The sequence below is a fragment of the Cyclopterus lumpus genome, chromosome 11 (genome assembly GCF_009769545.1).
Source record: "Cyclopterus lumpus isolate fCycLum1 chromosome 11, fCycLum1.pri, whole genome shotgun sequence".
Lineage (NCBI taxonomy): Eukaryota > Metazoa > Chordata > Actinopteri > Perciformes > Cyclopteridae > Cyclopterus > Cyclopterus lumpus.
In genome coordinates this window covers 18,968,521-18,982,399 of record NC_046976.1, presented here as the reverse complement: position 1 = coordinate 18,982,399, position 13,879 = coordinate 18,968,521, and positions in this window count along the sequence as shown.

Sequence of the window (13,879 nt, the reverse complement as noted above, 5' to 3'; positions counted from 1 at the left end):
ACCAGCTTGCTGGGGGCCTAACCGAGCTGCTGGTTTCAGTGTTTTAAAAGCCTCCCGCTAATCTGCATGAAGACTAGGGTTCAGTGAGGTAGATTAGTATTGAAAGGCAGTCTAGGTAGAGGGACTTCCACATTAATTTGGGACCATTCTGATTGTTTCATTGTCATTTCAGTTCACTAGTTGACCTAGACCAACTGCTTGCTGTTTTTGTGGTGGCCTTTGACCTGCGTGATGGCAGGGTTAGAGGACTTTTTCTCTGCTCCACACAAGGAGTTTTTGGATCGTTGCACTAAAGTATGATCTTGATCTTAGTGGTGTTGGGGATAAACGGCTTAAGAAGAATATAAAGGCTATGATTAAATTACAGCTGGTTGAAAAGTGGGTGCTGGTTTCTAAACTGGAGGGACTGGGTCAGTCGATAGCAGCACAAGGACGTTCGTTTCCGTTGGGCCTTACCTTTTGAGCAGCAAAAAGAATTGCTTTTGTTACAGTTTTCTCAGGAGAAGGAGAAACAGCAGATGGAACTGGAGAAGCAAAGGATTGAGGGAGAGAAGCTAGTGGCCATTGAGAGGTTGTGGCAGGAGACAGAGCTGGCAAAGTTGGAGTTAATCAGAGATGCTTGTCATCACGCTCCCAGTATTGTGAGTAATTTGCACCTCTTGCCTAAGTTTAATGAGAAGGATCCGGATGTTTTTTTTCACTGTTTGAACGGGTTGCAAGGGCAAGAAATTAGTCGGCCTCTGAGCAAACTTTGCTTTTGCAGTGTTTCAGGAAAAGCACAGGAGGCATATGCGGCTTTAGGTGATTTGTCATATAAATCGGTCAAGGATGCTGTCCTGAACGCATATGAGTTGGTCCCTGAAGCGTATCGCCAGCTGTTTAGGACATGGGGAAAAGAAGGTCAATCAGTCTTATATGGAGTTTGCGAGGGAACTTACAAATAATTTCAATTGTTGGTGTATGTCTTCTGATGTCAATGATTTTGAGAGTTTGTGCAATTTGGTCGTCTTGGAACAGTTTAAGAACACTCTGCCCAGTCGTGTTGCCACATATCTTACTGAGCGTAGAGTTACAACTGCCACCCAGGCTGCGGGTTTGGCTGATGAGTACTCATTCATAAAAGCCGGCTTGGTGAGTCTGGGTGGGAGTCTGGGTTGCAGAAAGTTGGTGGTAAGTCATCTGTTCGTTTTGGGGGTTTTCCGGATAAAACGCCATGGCCTGAGATGGGAGAGAATATGTGCCATTACTGCCGTGAGGCAGGCTACTGGAAACAAGACTGCCCAAAGCTTGGCACTATAGGCAAAATGCTGGAGACGGAGGGGTGAAACCTCCTGCCCTGGCTGCAAGTGTTCCTGGTCCTGTTGGGAGGCGAGTGTGGGAAGATGGTCATGCGGACTCCAGCATGACTGGTGGCCTCGACGAGTCATATTGGCCTTTTGTCTCAGAAGGGTTCGTAACACAGACTGGTAGTGACATTAAGGTGCCTGTTTTTGAGGGATACAGGTGCTGTCAACTCTTATGTCCGGGACTCCATTTTTTCGTTTTCGGATAAGACGTAAAATGGGGATGAAATTCTGATGCGAGGAATGGGGTTGAGGGTATTGCCTGTCCCAGTGCATAGGCTGAATCTAGACTGTGCATTGGAGCAGGGCGACGTGCCTATTGGGGTGAGACCAGCGTTGCCATTGGAAGGGATTGACATCATTTTTGGCAACGACTTGGCTGGCAGTCGTGTTTGGGCAAATATGCCTCCCCCTCCTCCGATAGTCACACCCTCGCCCTCAGCCACAGAACAGCCTGATGAGAGTGCCCTACGGTTTCCTGAAGTTTTCCCTGCATGTGACACGGTAAATGAGTCACACTGAGTCAAAGGGGGTAGATGGGTACGTGAAGAAGATGTGCTGTGTTTACCTGATTTTCCATTGTCCATCCCTCATAGGGATTTGCAGAGTGAACAGAGCGGATCCGTCCTTGGAAGAAATGTTTGGGTCAGTGCTGTCAGATGATGAGTTGAAACATGTTTCCATGGGCTACTTTCTTCAGAATGGTATTTTGATGAGGAAGTGGAGGTCCCATGGTGAGGATTTTGTTGGGGATCCCATTTTTCAAGTTGTCACTCCATCCAAACTCCGGGATCCGTTGTCTGCGTTTAAGGATGGTTGGAAGGAGTCAGATCTGCCCAACAACCTTATTTGTTATGTAAATGGTTTAAGCATCGACTTTATTCTACACGGGAGTTGGCAATACAATTGTTGGCTGCGTCACAGGCTAAAATGAAGAAGTGGTATGATCGCCAGGCTGTCATGCGTGCGTTTAGTGCCGGTGATCGAGTGTTGGCGCTTTGCCCGTTGGTGAGTTCACCCTTCCAGGTAAAGTATTCTACAGTGGTTAAACGCATCTCGGACAATAACGATTTGATTTCAACTCCTGGTCGCAGGAAGTGAAATTGTTCCATGTCAACTTGCTTAAACCCTATTATGCTCACTTTGGTGGTGTGCCTGTTGGGGGTGCAGCAGGAGCTAATGGCAGGGAGTCCAGTGTTAGTGGCTGGTGCAGTGGGTGTGCTTTCGGTAGAGACTTTGGAAGATGCTGTTCTCAAGCCTGGTGAGGGGTTGCTCTCTGGTCGGCTAAACAATTCAGAGACCCTCAAAAGGTTGGCAGGGTTGTTCGGCCATTTGCCAGAGGGACAGGCGGAGCAATTTGAAGAGCTGATTTTAAAGTATCCATTTGTTTGGGGATGTGCCGTCCTGCACTAACTGGAGTGAGCACAACGTGGATGTAGATGATGTGCAGCCTATTCGTCAGCATTTTTACGGTTTCTCCTGAGAAGCGTACATATTTGGAGGCTGAGGTAGAGTATATGGTTGATAATGACATTGCAGTGCCTTCGTCATCAAGCTGGGCTTCTCCATGTTTGTTGGTGCCTAAAAGTGACAAGACACCCAGGTTCTGTTCAGATTTTCGAAAAGTCAATAAGGTGACAGAGCCAGATTCTTTTCCATTGCCTCGTATGGATGAACCAGGTTGGTGCAGCAAATTTGATCTGCTGAAGGGTTACTGGCAGGTGCCCTTGTCCAAAAGAGCACAGGAAGTGACAGCTTTATCACTCCATTTGGACTTTATTCGTATAAGTGATGCCATTCATATATATATATATATATATATATATATATATATATATATATATATATATATATATATATTAGTGTCACGGGCTGTCACTAGGACAGGCTAGCCTGGGGCGGTGCCAAGAGAGAGATGAACACAGGCACGTCCGAGGGTATTTAACAAAAGTCCAGGTTTATTTCCCATCCCACCAGCAAGGTAACATCCAAAAACAACAAAGTATCAAAAAAAAAGGTCCAGTTAGATAACACAAAACATCCCGGAGGAGAAAGTGGTTAATTAACCAAACAAAAACTCAATCCTGGTGAATCCAGGCTACGAGGTCCTCTCCCTTGTTGTCCTCTTCCAGGTGCTCGTGGGTTCACCTTCCGCTCTCCCTTCTCCTTCCCAGGTGCTCTCCCTTAAGTCTCCCAGCCCTGCCTCAATCAGGTGCCTTAAGCAGCTGCAGCTGGGTGAGCGGTGAGGCAGGCTGGGAGATGTAGTTTTTGCACTGGTGGCCACTCTGTAGCGCCCATCCACTACCTGTCCCCTTGTGATGCCACATATCCCTCTCCCCGGGCCTGACGTCCTCGGCAGGGTGAATGAGCACCAGAAGGCATCTGCGTTGCCATGGCGTCGCCCTGGCCTATGAATGACAGAGAAGTTAAACGGCTGGAGGCTTAAAAACCACCTAGTTACTCTGCTGTTTGTTTCCTTATTTTTTGCCATCCATTGCAAAGGTGAATGATCTGTTACCAGAGTGAACCTCCTTCCAAGCAGGTAATATTTGAGGGTTTCCAGGGCCCATTTCAACGCTAGGCACTCCACTGTGGCATAGTTCTTCTCCCTTGGCAGCAACTTCCGGCTCAAATACAGAACGGGGTGTTCCTCACCTTCCTTCATCTGGGCTAAGACAGCACCCAGGCCCATCTCAGAAGCATCTGCCTGGACCACGAACTCCTTGCTAAAGTCGGGGGCCATCAGGACTGGTTTCGAACACAAGGCCCTCTTCAGGTCGTTAAAGGCCTCTTCTGCCGCTGGGCACCATGTCACCATACAGGAATGTTTCTTGGTCGTCAGTTCGGTGAGAGGGGCCGCTATCACAGAGAAATCCGGGATAAAACGTCTGTAATAATTGGCCAGGCCCAAGAAGGATCTCACCTGTTTTTTGGTCAACGGCTTTGGCCAGTCTTGGATGGCAGCGAGTTTCGCATCCTGGGGTTTCACAAGGCCCCGCCTGATGGTGTACCCCAAGTAGTTGGTCTCCCCAAACGCCAGCCTACACTTTTTGGGGTTGGCGGTCAAGCCTGCCTGTCGGAGGGAGTCGAGGACCTTCTGAACCCGTGGTAGGTGGCTCTCCCAGTCTGGGCTCTGAATTACCACATCATCCAGATAGGCCGCTGCATATTCTCGATGGGGTTTCAGTACTTGGTCCATCAGGCGCTGGAAGGTGGCGGGGGCTCCAAACAGGCCAAAAGGCATCATCCGGTACTGCCAGAGGCCTCCCGGGGTGGCAAAGGCTGTCTTCTCCTTCGACCCTGGAGACAATGGAACCTGCCAATAACCTTTGGTGAGATCCAGGGTGGTTAGGAAACGTGCCTGGCCCAGGCTTTCAATTAGCTCATCGACACAAGGCATGGGATATGCATCAAATTCAGAAATGTCATTTACTTTTCTGAAATCATTACAGAACCGGGCTGTTCCGTCCGGTTTGTCAGCCAGGACGATGGGGCTTGACCAGGCACTCTTGGATTCCTCAATCACGTTCAACGCCAGCATCTTCCTTACCTCCTCGTTAATCAGCTTCTTGCGGGCCTCCGGCACCCGATATGGCTTTTGGTTCACCGTTTTTCCCGGCTGGGTGCGTACTTCATGTTCCACCAGGTGGGTGTAGCCTGGGAGAGATGAAAATACCTCCTGATTTCCTTCTACCAGCTCCTTTGCCTGCTGCCGCTGGTGCGGAGAGAGGTCCGGGCCTAACTGCACCTCGTCCCGGGCGGGTTCTCTCGACTCTCTGGGGGGAAGGCCATTGAACAACACCTCTCGCTCATGCCATTTCTTTAGGAGGTTAATATGGTAGATTTGCTCACCTTTCCTCTTCCCTGTTTGTCGTACTTTGTAATTGACTTCCCCAACCTTTTCAATTACTTCAAAGGGCCCCTGCCAAGTAGCCAAGAACTTACATTCCACAGTGGGGACAAGAACTAGGACTCTGTCTCCAGGGTTGAATTACCTGGGTTGTGCTGCTCGGTTATAGGCGGCCCTTTGATCCCTCTGAGCCTTCTCCATGTGTTCCTTCACAAAGGGGAACACAGCTGCCATCCGGTCCCGCATCGCCCCCACGTGTTCAATCATGGTACGATGGGGACAGGGTTGCTCCTCCCACGTCTCCTTGGCGATGTCCAGAAGGCCCCTGGGTTTGTGAGAATACAACAGGTCAAAGGGTGAGAAGCCAGTGGAAGCCTGAGGCACCTCTCTTACCGCAAACAGAAGGTAGGGTAACAGCTGGTCCCAGTTTCTTCCGTCTTTGTCAATGGCCTTCCTCAGCATGGCTTTGAGGGTCTTGTTGAACCTCTCCACTAGCCCATCTGTCTGGGGGTGGTAGACCGAGGTTCTCACCTGTTTCACGTGTAACAGCGCACACAACTCCTTGGTGATCCTCGACATAAAGGGGGTCCCCTGGTCGGTAAGAATCTCCTTTGGAATCCCCACGCGGCTGCTGAAGAGGAACAGTTCTTTTGCTATTTGTTTAGCATTGGCCTTTCTTAAAGGGACGGCTTCCGGATAACGGGTGGCGTAGTCCACTATGACCAAGATGTACTGGTGCCCCCGGACACTTTTGGGCAGGGGACCCACAATATCCATGCCTACTCGTTCAAAGGGGGTTTCTATAATAGGCAAAGGGATAAGGGGGTTCTGGTACGTCGGTTTCGGAGCGGTGACCTGACAATCTGGGCAGCTGCGGCAGTAGTTCTCTATCTCCTTGTGGACTCCGGGCCAAAAAAAAACCTCTGTAACACCCTCTCTTTAGTCTTCTCTATGCCCAAGTGCGCTCCCAGCAAGTGAGTGTGGGCCAACTGCAGAACTGTGGAGCGGTGAGGCCGGGGCACAAGTAGTTGCTCAACGATTTGGTCCTTACTTCTTGTTACCTGATACAAGAGGCCATTTTTCACTGAAAAATGAGGGTAGGAAGGGGTCAACCGGGTTCCCACCAACGTTCCCTCTAGGACCTGGACGTTTCTTAAGGCATTACCCAGAGTCAGGTCCTGCAACTGTGCGGTTCCATACTGACCTTTAAGGGGCAGTGTTTCTCGAGGGCCATCAGTGTCCTCCTCACTTGGCCCAGGTTGGGGCTCAGCGTCATCAGACTCAGCTCCACTAGAAGCTTCTGCCAAGGCTTGGACTGACACTAGAGGGGACAAGCATGGTTTGGCAACGTTAACCCAGGTTTTACTCAATTGTGGATGGTTCGACTTACGTTTGCGGGGCTCCCGACTAAGCTTCTTTAGGGCTTCCCTCCACAGCATCCGGAAAGCTGGGAAGTCACGCCCGATCAGGACTGGGACGTCCCGGATTACTCCCACCTCGACATTAAACGTGCCATTAGTTGTGGTCAGTTTCACTACGGTGGTTGGATACTCTCGGGTATCTCCGTGGACACAAACCACCGGGACGGGATCGCCTCGAGCCGGGGACGTTGCCTCCAAAACTGCCTCCTGGACTAGGGTCCGAGCACTTCCTGAATCGAGCAAGGCTTCTAGGTCCCGTCGATTCACCTTTACGGGCACGTTGGTCGCCGGTCCCTACTTTCGCCTAGGAGGGCAGCAAAGTGGACATGGGAGCCGCTGGCGGATTCCGCTGTGGGCATGGGCTCGTCTAGCCTTTCACACTGCCAGGAGATGTGGCCGAATTTGCCACAGCGATAGCACTGGCGGGGCTCTGGGTTCCGGAACGCTCGTGGCTGTCCAGGTGAACTACCGCCTCTGCTGGGTGGGTCCGAGTGAGGGTTGGCCAGGGCCGGACCTCTTTGGCGACGCACACTTGACCGGGCCGGGACAGAAGCCACCGGCGCTTCACAGGGTGATTGGAGCATGTCCGAGGCCGCCTGGAACTGTTCTACGGCTTCTACCAACCCTGTGGCCGTTGTTAACTTTTGGTGGCCAATTATTTTTTTTGCCTCAGACGGTAGACCCCGTAGATACTTGTCCATAACCAGGGTTTCTATCATGTCTGCCGGGCTGTGTTTGTCCGGTTCCAACCACCTTTTCGCCACTCGTATCAACTCGTGCATTTGGGACCGGGGCGTCTCTCCGCTTAGGAAAGTCCAGTTATGAAACCGTTGGGCCATGCTAAATTTGGTGAGCCCCTGGCGACTCAAAATCTCCCCCTTTAACTGGTCGTAGTTGTGGGCAATATCAGCCTCTACATCTCGAAATGCTTTAAGGGCCTCACCGGATAGGAAAGGCGCCAGAAGTCCAACCCACTGTCTCTTTGGCCACCCTTCTCGAGTCGCCGTAGCTTCAAAGGCATGAAGGTAAGCTTCCACATCGTCGGTCACGGCAAGTTTAGGGATGTAATCAGCAGCCCTGGGCTTCGACTCTGGCCTCTGCCCGAGCTCCTGCTCCTTCAGTTCATTAGCCCTGATTTGCTGTGCCAACAGGGCACCGCTGATTTTCTGCTGCGCCCTCTGGCTCTCCAACAGCATCTGCATCAGTGGCTCCATTTTGGATTGGTGGGGTTTGAAGTTCTGAAAAAAGTTGGGACAAGTCGTCAATATCTCCTCTCTCAATCATCCGCACTTTGGCCCCAGTGCCCGCATTCTCCACCACCTGTAGTGTCACGGGCTGTCGCTAGGACAGGCTAGCCTGGGGCGGTGCCAAGAGAGAGATGAACACAGGCACGTCCGAGGGTATTTAACAAAAGTCCAGGTTTATTTCCCATCCCACCAGCAAGGTAACATCCAAAAACAACAAAGTATCAAAAAAAAGGTCCAGTTAGATAACACAAAACATCCCGGAGGAGAAAGTGGTTAATTAACCAAACAAAAACTCAATCCTGGTGAATCCAGGCTACGAGGTCCTCTCCCTTGTTGTCCTCTTCCAGGTGCTCGTGGGTTCACCTTCCGCTCTCTCTTCTCCTTCCCAGGTGCTCTCCCTTAAGTCTCCCAGCCCTGCCTCAATCAGGTGCCTTAAGCAGCTGCAGCTGGGTGAGCGGTGAGGCAGGCTGGGAGATGTAGTTTTTGCACTGGTGGCCACTCTGTAGCGCCCATCCACTACCTGTCCCCTTGTGATGCCACAATATATATGCAGTGCATCCGGAAAGTATTCACAGCTCTTCACTTTTTCCACATTTTGTTATGTTACAGCCTTATTCCAAAATGGATTAAATTAATTATTTTCCTCAACATTCTACACACAACAACCCATAATGACAAAGTGAAAACTGTTTTTTGCAAATTTGTGCAAATCTATTAAAAATAAAGAACGAAAACATAACATGTACATAAGTATTCACAGTCGTTGCCATGCCACTCAAAATGTAGCTCAGGTGCATCCTGTTTCCACTGATCATCCTTGAGATGTTTCTACAACTTGATTGGATTCCACTTGTGCTAAATTCAATTGATTGGACATGATTTAGAAAGGCACACACCTGTCTATATAAGGTACCACAGTTGACAGCGCATATCAGAGCATAAACCAAGCCATGAAGTCCAAGGAATTATCTGTAGACCTCCGAGACAGAATTGTATCGAGGCACAGATCTGGCGAAGGGTACAGAAACATTTCTGCAGCATTGAAAGTCCCAATGAGCACAGTGGCCTCCATCATCCGGAAATGGAAGAAGTTTGGAACCACCAGGACTCTTCCTAGAGTTGGACGCCCAGCCAGACTGAGCGATCGGGGGAGGTCAGGGAGGTGACCAGGAAGCCGATGGTCACTCTGACAGAGCTCCAGTGTTGTTCAATGAAGAGAGGAGAACCTTCCAGAAGGACAACCATCTCTGCAGCACTCCACAAATCAGGCCTGTTCGATAGAGTGGCCAGACGGAAGCCACTCCTCAGTAAAAAGCACATGACAGCTCGCCTGGAGTTTGCAAGAAGGCACCTGAAGGACTCTCAGACCATGAGAAACAAAATTCTCTGGTCTGATGAAACAAAGATTGAACTCTTTGGCCTGAATGCCAAGCGTCATGTCTGGAGGAAACCAGGCACTGCTCATCACCTGGCCAATACCATCCCTGCCGCTTCGCACTCGGCTGCCCCAGTGAATGCTGGAGGTCACGGTCCGAGGAGGCAAACAGGACCTCCAGCAAACAGCAGAGAGGCGATCCCGAGACTCCCGAACCGGATCCTCTCCGCCCCCTGGCTGCGCCTAGATATCCTGTCCATGAAGGTCACGAACAGGACCGGTGATAAAGGGCAGCCCTGGCGGAGGCAAACACCCACCGGGAACGTGTCTGACTTACTACTGAGGAGATGAACACAGCTCCTACTGCAGGCGTACAGAGACCGGATGGCCCGTGCCAACGGGTCCGGCACCCCATACTCCCGCAGCACCCCCCACAAAAAACCCAGAGGGACCCGGTCGAAAGCCTTCTCCAGGTCTACAAAGCACATGTAAACTGGTTGGGCAAACTCCCAGGACCCCTCCAGTAATCCCCTGTTCGTCTTGAATCCGAGGTTCGACAAGCGGTCGGAGCCTCCTCTCCAGCACCCTGGCATAAGCTTTTCCCGGGAGGCTGAGCAGTGTGATACCACGATAGTTCGAGCACACTCTCCGGTCCCCCTTCTTGAAGATGGGAACCACCACCCCGGTCTGCCAGTCCATGGGCACTGTCCCCGAGCCCCATGCGACACCGAAAAGGCGTGTCAACCAAGACAGCCCAACAATGTCCAGCGCTTTCAGCATCTCAGGGCGGATCTCATCCACCCCTGGCGCCTTGCCACCAAGGAGCTTTTTGACTACCTTAGTGACCTCTGCCAGGGATATGGGTGAAACCACCCCAAAGTCTTCCGGCGCTGCCCCCTCTTCGGGGGACATGTTGGCCGGGTTTAGGAGTTCCTCAAAGTGCTCTTTCCACCGCCCGACGATGTCCCCAGTCCGGGTCAGCAGTCCCCCCCCCCCCCCCTGCTGAGAACAGCCTGGGGTAGCACAGAAGTCCAACAACAAAACACCATTCGGGTTCAGATCGGGCAAGCCGTTCCTCCCAATCACGCCCCGCCAGGTTTCTCTGTCATTGCCCACGTGAGCGTTGAAGTCTCCCAGGAGAACTATGGAGTCGGCAGGCGGCGCCCTTTCCAGGACTCCTCCCACCGACTCCAAGAAGGCCGGATACTCCCAAATGCTGTTCGGCGCATAAGCACAAACAACAGTCAGAGGCCTTACTTCCCGCAACCCGTAGGCGCAGGGAGGCGACCCTCTCGTTCCCCGGGGAAAACTCCAACACAGCGGCGCTCAGCCGGGGGCTCGTGAGTATCCCCACTCCCGCCCGGCGCCTCTCACCCTGGGCAACTCCAGAAAAGGACAAAGTCCAACCCTTCTCCAGGAGCTTGGTTCCAGAGCCCATGCTCTGCGTGGAGGTGAGCCCAACTATATCTAGCTGGTACCGCTCCACCTCCTGCACTAGCTCCGGCTCTTTCCCCGCTAGTGAGGTGACGTTCCACGTCCCTAGAGCTAGTCTATGCCGCCGGCGATCGGCCCGCCCAGGTCTCCTGCCTGGCCCGCCGCCCGGTCTACATAGCCCCTGACCCCGCTAATTTTCCCTGCGGGTGGTGGGTCCACAGGGTAATAGAAATACACTCTATACATTGTTAATGTGGTAAATGACTAATCTAGGTGGAAACGTCTGGTTTTTAATGAAATATCTACATAGGTGTATAGAGGCCCATTTCCAGCAACTATCACTCCAGTGTTCTAATGGTACATTGTGTTCTTAGAAGACTAATGGATGATTAGAAAACCCTTAAATACTTGTGCAATTATGTTAGCACAGCTGAAAACAGTGATGCTAGTGAGAGAAGCTATAAAACTGCTGCAAATGGAGCATTCCTTCATGAAAGCAAAGTTTGAAGAACAAAATTAATATTTCAAATATAAATTATTTGCTAACCTTGTCAATGTCTTGACTATATTTTCTATTCATTTTGCAACTCATTTGATAAATAAAAGTCAGAGTTTTCATGGAAAGCACGGAATTGTCTGGGTGACCCCAAACTTCTGAACGGTAGTGTATATATTACACCGTCAACAGAGGGAACTCACATCTATCGCGTCACACAACCACTCTAAAGTAACCGAAATAGGACAACAACATTCTTGGGGAACATCTTACATCCAGACCGACATGTTAACTTCGTTCATAGTCAACAACATACCTGAAAAGGGGGGATAAATAATGAGTGATTTGATGCTTTTTCCTCAGCAAGGACTTGCAATGAGGAAAAAGAGCGAGGTTTCCCTCTAAGACTAAAGCAATCGATCTCAGACTCAAGATCAAGACCACTATGTAGTTATATCTATAACCTCCATCCATCCAGCCATTTTCAATACCGCTTATCCTCATTAGGGTCGCGGGGGCGCTGGAGCCTATCCCAGCTGACATAGGGCGAAGGCAGGGGACACCCTGGACAGGCCGCCAGTCCATCGAGGGCACATGTAGGGACATACAACCATTCACTCTCACATTCACACCTATGGGCAATTTAGAGATCAATTAACCTGCAGCATGTCTTTGGACTGTGGGAGGAAGCCGGAGAGCCCAGAGAGAACCCACGCTGCCACGGGGAGAACATGCAAACTCCACACAGAAGGACCGCTCCGACCGGGAATTGAACCCGCGGCCCTCTTGCTGTGAGGCGACAGTGCTAGCCACTACACCACCGTGCACCACCTATTTATTAAAAATCCCATTCAAAGATTATACTTTTACCCTTTTTTATTACTTTTTTTAATGTTAAATCATGACATTTGAAAATATGCTTCTTCTTCTTCTAGGAGACAGAAAATGGTTTGGATGAATCCTTCTCCAGGTGCGATATGTCCTTTTAAAATATTTTATTATAGAATTAAATTAATCCTTGTTGATTTTCTCTGCGGCTTTTGTTCAAATAAACTACCCAAACCCCTCTAAGCCACTCTCGTACTGCTTTGCCTTATGGCGCCCCTCACTGGTGATTTCTGTGTACTGCAGAATACAAATTCATCCTGATTTTCCTTTTTTTTCTTTGTAAGCTTAAACTTTAAAACTGTCCTCAATCTACTGTGTGTTTGTGTCTCCAGCTGTGCTCTGGATAGCTATGGTTCATGTCCAGGTAAAGTATTCAGCTGATACAAGCCTTACTTAGCGTAGTAGTTCTAATTACTAACATAAACATAACCCGCTGTATTCTCTCAAAACCCCAAAACAACGGGTCTGCAATGTTCTCAGTAGCTTCCTGTGTCCTTCATCTCCTCCCAGGTGGAATAATCGTGGACTGGGCTCAGAAAAGAAAGCCGATTCAAAGTAGTACCGTCTCCTCCCAGCTCATATCACCCTCCTGATAACCTTCTTCACAGTCTGCTTGTCTTTCAATGAATGGACTGAATCAATGGGAGTAATGTGACTCCGCTACACACTGAAGGCCTTGTTGTGCAATCATTCTGTCAGTGGTCTCTGGTGTGAAAGGGGAGCAGCGGGTCACTCGAGCCCGGTGACGGGTGCAACTGTTTCATCCCGTTGTCGAGGCCTTGGTGGGACTAAAGTGTCTAAAAACCTTCAATGACATTCGGCCTGAAGAGGGGTTGGAAAGTCTTGGCTAGTTCACAAGCTTTCAAACCTCTATTTTTTATTGTATTTCTCCCTCGTGTGCAGCTGTTACTTTGTATCAGAATTCTGAATAGACTCGTTCATTATGTGGCAAAAAGGAAGGCGCAGGAGGCGCTCCACTATTGCTCCTTCATGTGCCTTCACTTCCCCTCACGTCTTGGCTAGGAAAGGAGACTTGACGAGTCCCTCTGAAGGTGTAGACCAAAGAGAGCTTCTATCTGACCTCCGTACGTCCCGGTCCGGCACATTTTCTCCAGCAAGTCCTCTGCACTGCCAAAAGTCTGTCAAGAAGTACACTATCCACTCCTGTTGGAGTATCCTCTGCTCAAACCTGCAGTTCAGTAAAGATGTGCGTCTTCATCAGGAGCTGGAGGAGTATTGACGAACCATTTGTTGGCTTTGGTCTCCGATTAGAGAAGAAAATATAATTACATTAGGCCTTGTCTCGTTTGAATGGGTGTTTCTTTTTCAAAATGTGCTGTATTTACATCCAGCTAAGGTTTAAAATGCTACTAAAGGAGCGCTTTGGTAGCAGCAAATCTATAAAATCCTACTTAATCTATCAATAGTTTGCTAGTCGAAAGGCGTAGGACTAGTAATGGTAGTCGTATAAAGAGCGAGCACCCAGGAGACTGAGGTTTGTGTAAAGTTTTTCCTATTTTTATTAAATATTTTGTTTTCTATGGATTAGGGTCGAGTGCAAATAGCATTGCTAGCTTCTGACACCTGGGTTCTAATAGCATCTTTTTTTAAATACAGGTCTAATCCTCAATCTTTTCATATTTTTACTCCTCCGTCTCCGCAGACTGGCAGTGTCGCGTACTAACCCCCAGGTCTTGGACATTGGGGTGACACCCCAAGACTAGAAAACCCCCCAATGGAAACACCCCCAATGGACACACCCCCAATGGAAACACCCCCAATGGAAACACCACGACATCCCCAATGGAAACACCCCCAATGGAAA